Source organism: Pinus tabuliformis, chromosome X (assembly GCF_031772625.1).
Source record: "Pinus tabuliformis cultivar Carrire ecotype Pingquan chromosome X, CPIR1, whole genome shotgun sequence".
In the NCBI taxonomy this organism is placed as follows: Eukaryota; Viridiplantae; Streptophyta; class Pinopsida; order Pinales; family Pinaceae; genus Pinus; species Pinus tabuliformis.
Genome location: NC_142308.1, coordinates 440,671,457 through 440,681,153, shown reverse-complemented (window position 1 = coordinate 440,681,153; position 9,697 = coordinate 440,671,457). Strand labels below are relative to the sequence as shown.

Genomic DNA, 9,697 nt, shown 5'->3' with positions numbered 1-9,697 from the left:
ATTTATGAGTATGCTTAATAATAAAATGTAAAATAAATTATTTGGTAAGAAAATAAAATAATGAAGTTAAAAACATAAGAAAGCAATGAAAGCCAAATATATTTTCATTCTAATTTCAAATTTCCAATAACTCAATGTGTAACTCTGTCACGATCCCCACAATATAAATACTACGTAAAAAAAAAAAAAAATAATACATAAAGTAAATATCTTACTTTAAACTTATAATGATCACACTCCTAACCATACAAGGACACACTGATGAGACCCCAACCACACGGTTCAGGTTGCCAGCACAATGGTTCAATCTCCAATTATTATGTATGAGTATATTGCTCATACCTTCGCCTATACGCATCGGCACACACTACAGATTATTAACATGAATGTTGGTTCTTGACATACACTATGGTTGTTGCGCATATGTTTATTTCCTAGCTTATGAGTCTTAAAAAACTATGTCAACGTTCGTTTGAATGATTTATCGAACGGGAAATTCCATCCGGACTCCTTTCCGGCGCCAGGTGCAAACTGAGCTTTGATGGCCTTACCAACCCCTTGCCATGTGGCCTGGCACAGTTGTGTGATCACGTGGTCTCCTTCGGCGCCACGCCGTTGGTCTTCGCGCCAAGACTGCCGCTCAAATCAACGATGGGGATTCACTATCCACATCCAAGGGCCCTCACGCGTTCAAGGGTTTGGAGGGTTTATACATATTCCATCGTTTCATTTCCCTGGTTCATTTGGGTATGAGAGACAGACAGTCCTGCGGCGCATCTTTCTTACTTGTTCTGAGAGCTATCCCTCCATTGCTGCTCCGAATGAAATGACTCTGCTACCGCACTCGTTCAGGTATGTATAGGCCGCCTGCCGCACAGATTTGTCTTACTCAGTCTATATATAAATGTATGCCCTGCATTGGTTTCAACTTGAGGTTAACTGTTTACTTTGAAATGCATATATGCTAATCTTCGGCTACTTGGGATGTGCAGGCGGGTCACGGCCATGGCCTTTCCTCTACTCGCGGTGTGACCGAACCGACCTCATCGACCCCTCAGGTACGATATCCTCTTATCCAGAAGCGAGTCTTGGGTTTACCTCGATGCTAAAATGTTTTGTACATGTGAGCCCGTATGGGAACTTGCCAGAGGTTTTTCTTCATGGTGCTCATTTCATTTGTCTCCAGGGTTTCTGCGTTCGACCCATATCATTGGTTTATGGCTCGTGGCCGACCACTCCATGCTGGAGCTTATGCAACATTTGGTTTTTGGTCTATTTAAGCTGTTGTCTGTCGTAGTTTTTGGCATATATGCCGGTTATGTTGTATGTACATTTGGACAGTAATTTTCTTCGGCCCCCAAGCCGATTAAATTGACCTGGTTTAATTTTGGCGACCAAACGTTCGCCCTTGTTCTCATATTATATATGATGTCTACTCGTTATTCTACAGAACTTCATACTTGTTTTTCTTTGAGATATGTAATGTATTCCCGGTCCTCCGGGCATTTGCAATGGGATGTCTCGCTTCATATGCTAAGGGTTATAGCGACTGGTTGAGTTAATAATATGGTTCTGTTTATATGCCCTTTCCATATACTGTGTTCATAATACTTTGTTTCCTACAGTCGGCTGGGTCTGTTCCATTAATGGTTATTTCTCATTCTATGGCACCATTACCCTTGCTTACTGTATTATATTTTATTGTTTTCCGACTGTTACAGAGTTGAGCTGACTTGGATGTAAGTCTTTATAAATCGTGCGTGTATACATTTTTTTCGTGATATTTGTTGTACAGCGAGGTATGTGGCCGTGTTCCCACGGCTAAGTGCGTTCGCTCTAAGGTGGAGTATGGTACAGTTTCTTTATGTGGTGCTTGTAACCTTTACATTGTATGTTTTAGCCGGGCTAACCCTAGCGCAGCGTTACATAATACATCTTGTGGTTTGCTGTAATACATGGTACATGAAGCGAACCTTGCCTCTGAACCCTCGATGCAGGGGTTTGCCACATATTTACATTTCTGTGTTCGATAGCTAAGCTCTTCTTATAGTTTTGAAATAAAGTGGTTTCCTTTTGATTAATACTGATTCTCTGTACCGAAAGATTTAATGCATCTCTTGAATTGTTTCTTTTCGATCTTGTTGGGCGCCGAGCCTTTTAGGTACTCATTATGTTGTATTGTTTAGACAATTTCTAACGCTTTAGACGTCATTCTAATGGGTTCTCAGGACCTCACAGGTCCCTTCATACTTACATATGTATTACTGCTTGTTTACAACAGATAGACTCTGAGCATTTATCTTATATTACTGCTTGTTTATAACAGATAGTCTCTGAGCATTTATCTTATATTACTGCTTGTTTATAACAGATAGACTCTGAGCATTTATCTTATATTACTGCTTGTTTATAACAGATAGACTCTGAGCATTTATCTTATATTACTGCTTGTTTATAACAGATAGACTCTGAGCATTTATCTTCTCATAACAGGTAGAATCTAAGTATTTACTTAACCTGTGTCATACTATCCTTCCTCATAGATATTCTAGTGTTGCAGTTTCCTTAGGTTCTTTTCTTTTAATCACTAAAAGAGATTCAGACTCAGGCGACATCTACTATCCATACCATTCTGTATACAGTTCATCTGAGTTAATTCTGTTATAAACTCGTACCTGGTCTGTCAGTCACAGGATTCGGTGCTCCAGAAGTTCACCTACATTTTCAGCTTGCTCTTGACCACACAACCTTGAGATCCATCACCACATGGATTCTCCCCCCGAGCTATCTTGCAGGCCTACAACCCTCAACAAGATTCCTGCACACAGTGCTTGGGTTATCTGGTCCTTACCAGACTTAACCCCATTTCTTGTTTTCTTCCCTTTTCTTTAGAATCCCTCCTGTCTATCCCAACAACCCAGGAGTTTCCTTTCCCAGGACTTTTCGTGAGTGAAAGGGTAGTTTCTTCAGTTTCATAACTGATTTTTTTTCTTTTAAAATCCTCCACCCAGAGGCTGCCAACATTATATATAAAGAAATATATATTTCCAATATATTTAATTTATCCATAAGATAATGTCATTATAGTTTCTCTTTTTTTTTTTTAAAACAATAACTGAACAGCAACTTCACATCAGTTTCTTACCACAGTAACATTTCCACATTTACATTTTTCCCGGGGTCATCACATCTCCCCCTCCTGGGATTGGACATCGTCCCGATGTCTACTTCCCTTAAATAAGTCCAGGTAGACTTTTCTAATGAGTTCCTCGTCCTCCCAAGTAGCCTCATCAGGCCCGTAGTGCTGCCACAGCACTTTAACTTGGGTAATAACTCGCCTCTGCAACCGCACTTCTCTCTGATCGAGAATGCTCTGTGGTTCGACCAGAACCTCGCCTTCCAGCTCGACCTGCAGACAACAATACTTTCAGTTAGTTCCTGTTGAGCACAACTGCTTAACGAAAATAACTCGATTAATTCTTACCCGCACATCTTGCCATCTGATCACATGTTTAGGATCGTACACATATTTTTTTAGAACAGAAACGTGGAAAACATTGTGAATTTTAATATGACTTGGCAGGGCGAGTTGGTAAGCCACCGGCCCCACCCTTGCCAAGATCTGAAAAGGCCCAAAATATCGAGGAGCCAGCTTGGTGCACCCACTCCATTGCAGTGTGCTTTTTCTGGCCTGGATCCTCACAAACACATGGTCACCCACCTGATATTCTTTGAATCTTCTTCTTCGGTCCGCAAAACTTTTCTGTCTATCCTGCGCAGCCTTTAAATTGGCACGCACTCTTTTTACCATGTCTTCCATTTCTTTAAGCATATCCGGACCCAAACTCAACTTATCCTCAAGTCCACCCCAACTTGAGGGTGTGTAGCATTTCCGCCCATACAAGACCTCAAAGGGACTTAGCTGCGTCGATGTATGATATCCGTTATTATACGCGAATTCGACCAGGTGTAAATACTCTTCCCATTGGTTTGGTTTCAGCATCACATATGCTCTTAACATATCTTCCACCACCTGATTCACTCGTTCAGTTTGACCATCGGTCTGCGGGTGATAGGCTGTGCTAAAGTTCAGCTGTGTTCCTAACTCAGCAAACAACGTTCTCCAAAAAGTGGATGTGAACTTTACATCACGATCTGCGATGATTACTTTCAGCAGTCCATGCAGTCTGAAAACGTTCTTCATAAAAAGGTGAGAAATTTGCACAGCATTATAAGTGGATTGCATGGGTATGAAGTGTGCTACCTTACTCAGCTTATCAACCACTACCATAATGGAGTCATTGTTTTTCTTCGTTTGTGGCAAACCGGTTATAAAATCCATGGAAATGGTTTCCCATTTCCACTCCGGAATAGGTAGAGGTTGTAACAGCCCGACCGGATGCAAATGTTCAGCTTTAATCTGCTGGCACTCCAAGCACCGCGCCAAATACTCGGCTACATTCTTCTTCATTCCCGGCCAATAATATTCTTTTCTAAGTGTCGTGACCATCTTTTGGTATTCTGGGTGGCCAGTGTAATGGCTGATGTGAAATTCGTCCAAAATCAGATTCTTAAGGTCATTCTGATCAGGTACATACAGTCTTTTGTTGAAGTACAACATTCCGGCACTGTCTAGTGTATACCCTTGTTGTACTTTTCCATTAACTGATTGTTGTACCTGTTGTTTTATTTGTTGATATTCAGCATCTTGATCTGCTGCTGCTTTTATTTGCTCGAACAGAGAAATCCGCCACTTGCTGATCGAAAGTTCACACAAGCACTGCACCTTACGACTTAACGCATCAGCCACCCGATTCTCTTTACCTTTTAAGTGTTTAATCTCGAAATCGAATCCACTTAGGAAATCTTCCCAACGAGCTTGTCTTGTATTCAGGGTAGGTTGGCTGAAATAATTTGTCAAGCTGTGATGATCTGTTAATAACAGAAATCTTCTCCCCAGAAGATAATGTCGCCACATTTTCAGCGCATGAATAACAGCTGTTAACTCTAAATCATAAGCAGAGTATTTCTGCTCATGATCTTTTAGTTTTCTTGATTCATACGCAATTACTTTCCCTTCCTGCATCAATACTCCTCCCACACCCTCCTTACTTGCATCGGTACATACCACGTAATCCTTATTAGGATCAGCTATACTCAAAGTGGGTGCGGTGGTAAGTAAGTGTTTCAACCGTTCGAAGCTCTGCTGACATTCTAGTGTCCACCTAAACACCTTCCCTTTTTTCTGTAAGGAAGTGATAGGATATGCTATCCTTGAGAACCCCTCCACAAATCTTCTATAATAGCCAGCCAGTCCCATAAAGGATCTGATATCAGTTACATCTTTAGGTATGGGCCATTCCATGATAGTCTTTATCTTCTCAGGGTCCACTGCAATCCCTTCTTTGGTAATTACATGGCCTAAATATTGGATTTCTTCCTTGAAGAAGTCACACTTACTGAACTTAGTGTATAACTGATGTTCTTGGAGAGTTTGTAGCACTACCCTAAGGTGCTCCTCGTGTTCCTCTCGAGAACGAGAATATATCAAAATATCATCTATAAATATCAGCACGAATTTGTCCAAAAATCTATGAAACACACTATTCATCAAACACATAAAGGTGGCAGGTGCATTGGTCAAACCAAAAGGCAGCACCACAAATTTGTAGTGCCCGTAGCGCGTTCTAAAAGCTGTTTTGGCAATGTCCTCTTCTTTAATCCTAATTTGATGATAACCAGACCGTAAATCGATCTTAGAGAATACTTTTGCCCCTTTTACTTGATCAAACAGTTCATCAATCCGAGGCAAGGGATATTTATTCTTGATCGTGAGCTTGTTCAGCTGACGATAGTCTATGCACATTCGGAAAGTTCCATCTTTCTTTTTAACAAATAATACTAGAGCTCCCCACGGTGATACGCTGGGGTGAATGTAATTCTTATCCAACAGCTCTTGTAGCTGCATTTTTAACTCTGTTAATTCTGGTACGCTCATTCGGTATGGTGCCCTTGACACTGGTGTTGCCCCTGGTGTTAGCTCTATAGTAAAGTCTATATCCCTTTTAGGGGGCAGCCCCGGTACCTCTTCTGGAAAATCATCCGCAAATTCCTGTATCACCGGAATATTGTCCAGTGCAGATGTTTTGTCTTTCCGGTTTGCATAGCCGACTTGAATAGCGTAAATTTGACATTTCTTTCTGAGGCATCTAACTAGCTGGGATGCGGTAATGGGTCGGATCTGCACGGGGTGCTTGATTCCCTGTAATTCCTGCTGCTTCCCAAGGTCATATTTGTAGTAAATGGTTTTGGTCTTGCATTTTACCAATGACCAGTGTTTTTCCAGCCAATCCATACCAATCAGAATGTCGTATGAACCCAACGGAAGTACATTCAGGTATACTGTTATTGGTTGTCCTGCTACTGTTAAAGAGCAGTTATTAATTTTTGCCAAGACTCGTCTCTTGGCTCCCGTAGCCAATTGTACCAGCCATGGTTTCCTGAACTTTTCAGATTGTATCTTACACTGTTCTACTATATTTGGGCTAACATAACTTAAAGTAGCTCCTGGGTCAATAAGAACAGCTATAGAAAGATTTGAAATTTTACCTTCAAACTCCACCATGGTCGGCTGGTATTCCGCTTGACGATCATCCAAAGCTGCGTTAATCCTTGGTACACTGCGCGCCACCTCCCCAACGGTCGATGCTTCATGAATCTGGGATATCTGGTCCACTCCTTTCCGCTGCGGGCAGTTCTTAACATAATGCGGTCCTCCACAACCCCAACATTGGACCGGAGGTCTGGCCATCCCTTCAATTTCCGGTCTGGCAAGCTGTTCGCTTACCTTGCTCTCACTGGCTGGCTTAGCCCGGAGAGTACTTTTTGTTACATTTCTGCTGTTTTGTCCTTTGCCAGCACCCTTACTGCCGTTACCGCGATTCCCTTTGTTATTACCAACAGTTCTGTTACCCCTTCTTTCATTCCATCTTTTATTTGGAACGTCTCCTTTTTGTTTATTCTGTTGGTAACAGATTCTCGCTTTACGGATAGCCTCATCCATTGTTCTAGGATTGTCAAACTCAATTCGTTCTCTTATATAGACAGGTAAGCTACTCACAAATCTCTGCACCTTGGCCTTCTCTTCCTTAATATATGGCACATAGCGAAGCAGGGAAGTGAAGCGGTTAATGAACTCATCCATAGACTGTTGTCCTAGTCGTAAATCATGGAATTCTCGTGCTTTCTCATCATAGAAATGCTCAGTTAGATATCTCTCCTTGAAGTATTTCTGAAACTTTTCCCATGTTATGATCTGTTCACTCACTCCTTTAACAATCTTAATTTCCTCCCACCACAGGGTTGCTTTGCCCTGTAGCTGGAAGATGGCCAGCCGAGCTTTCAAATTATGATCATACTCATACAGCTGGAAATACTTGTTCATGTTAATTAACCATGCCTCCGCCGCTTCCTCCTGTTCCCCATCGAAATATGGAGGTTTAATTTTTCGAAATTCCCCCTGCAACTCCATCTTCTGTCGTTTCGAGGTCTGTTGTTCCAGTACATTATCAGAATGGTCCTCCTTCTCCTCTGAATTTTCAGGTGCAGTTTGATAATTTCGTTCTTCTGTTACCCTCTGTTGTTCTGCACTGGGATTAGCTAACGGTGGGTTTTGTCTGTCCGACAAACTCTTCAGAATTCTTTCTTGTTCTACCGTCAAACGTGCATTATCTTCTCGCAGACGTGCCATCTCATTTTTCAGCTCTTGAACAGTTTCCAATATCGCCAGATTGGTACTGCGTGTTTCTTCACCCAGTTGTACCCACAGCTCTGGGTTTTCCTGAAGAATGTTGCGAGCTCCCTGCATTTCTTCTACTTTCTATTGTTGACTGTTAGCTGATTACTGTTTCTCTATTCCCCTAATTAATAGAACAAGAAAGTCAGTCAGTTGATTTAAATCCCTTTTATATGTATATAAGATAGTCATCCATACAACTGAATACTACTACTCCAGAGGCCACAGTATTGGAGCCTCGCTCTGATACCACATTGTCACGATCCCCACAATATAACTACTACGTAAAAAAAAATAAAAAATAATACATAAAGTAAATATCTTACTTTAAACTTATAATGATCACACTCCTAACCATACAAGGACACACTGATGAGACCCCAACCACACGGTTCAGGTTGCCAGCACAATGGTTCAATCTCCAATTATTATGTATGAGTATATTGCTCATACCTTCGCCTATACGCATCGGCACACACTACAGATTATTAACATGAATGTTGGTTCTTGACATACACTATGGTTGTTGCGCATATGTTTATTTCCTAGCTTATGAGTCTTAAAAAACTATGTCAACGTTCGTTTGAATGATTTATCCAACGGGAAATTCCATCCGGACTCCTTTCCGGCACCAGGTGGAAACTGAGCTTTGATGGCCTTACCAACCCCTTGCCATGTGGCCTGGCACAGTTGTGTGATCACGTGGTCTCCTTGGGCGCCACGCCGTTGGTCTTCGCGCCAAGACTCCCGCTCAAATCAACGATGGGGATTCACTATCCACATCCAAGGGCCCTCACGCGTTCAAGGGTTTGGAGGGTTTATACATATTCCATCGTTTCATTTCCCTGGTTCATTTGGGTATGAGAGACAGACAGTCCTGCGGCGCATCTTGCTTACTTGTTCTGAGAGCTATCCCTCCATTGCTGCTCCGAATGAAATGACTCTGCTACCGCACTCGTTCAGGTATGTATAGGCCGCCTGCCGCACAGATTTGTCTTGCTCAGTCTATATATAAATGTATGCCCTGCGTTGGTTTCAACTTGAGGTTAACTGTTTACTCTGAAATGCATATATGCTAATCTTCGACTACTTGGGATGTGCAGGCGGGTCACGGCCATGGCCTTTCCTTTACTCGCGGTGTGACCGAACCGACCTCATCGACCCCTCAGGTACGATATCCTCTTATCCAGAAGCGAGTCTTGGGTTTACCTCGATGCTAAAATGTTCTGTACATGTGAGCCCGTATGGGAACTTTCCAGAGGTTTTTCTTCATGGCGCTCATTTCATTTGTATCTAGGGTTTCCGCGTTCGACCCATATCATTGGTTTATGGCTCGTGGCCGACCACTCCATGCTGGAGCTTATGCAACGTTTGGTTTTTGGTCTATTTAAGCTGTTGTCTGTCGTAGTTTTTGGCATATATGCCGGTTATGTTGTATGTACATTTGGACAGTAATTTTCTTCGGCCCCCAAGCCGATTAAATTGACCCGGTTTAATTTTGGCGACCAAACGTTCGCCCTTGTTCTCATATTATATGTGATATCTACTCGTTATTCTACATAACTTCATACTTGTTTTTCTTTGAGATATGTAATGTATTCCCGGTCCTCCGGGCATTTGCAATGGGATGTCTCGCTTCATATGCTAAGGGTTATAGCGACTGGTTGAGTTAATAATATGGTTCTGTTTACATGCCCTTTCCGTATACTGTGTTCATAATACTTTGTTTCCTACAGTCGGCTGGGTCTGTTCCATTAATGGTTATTTCTCATTCTATGGCGCCATTACCCTTGCTTACTGTATTATAGTTTATTGTTTTCCGACTGTTACAGAGTTGAGCTGACTCGGATGTAAGTCTTTATAAATCGTGCGTGTATACATTTGTTTCGTGATATTTGTTGT

General features: G+C 41.9%; 2 long non-coding RNA genes across 2 annotated transcripts; both read left to right on the top strand.

Moving 5' to 3' along the window:
* Positions 1 to 745: 745 nt before the first annotated feature.
* On the top strand, positions 746 to 1,541 carry LOC149140468 (uncharacterized). Its single transcript, XR_016265304.1, has 3 exons — positions 746 to 852; positions 993 to 1,058; positions 1,187 to 1,541. It is a non-coding gene; the product is annotated as an uncharacterized LOC149140468 (long non-coding RNA).
* A 7,114-nt stretch (positions 1,542 to 8,655) lies between these two features.
* Positions 8,656 to 9,359, top strand: LOC149140467 (uncharacterized). Its single transcript, XR_016264004.1, has 3 exons — positions 8,656 to 8,758; positions 8,899 to 8,964; positions 9,093 to 9,359. It is a non-coding gene; the product is annotated as an uncharacterized LOC149140467 (long non-coding RNA).
* The last annotated feature ends 338 nt before the right edge of the window (positions 9,360 to 9,697 follow it).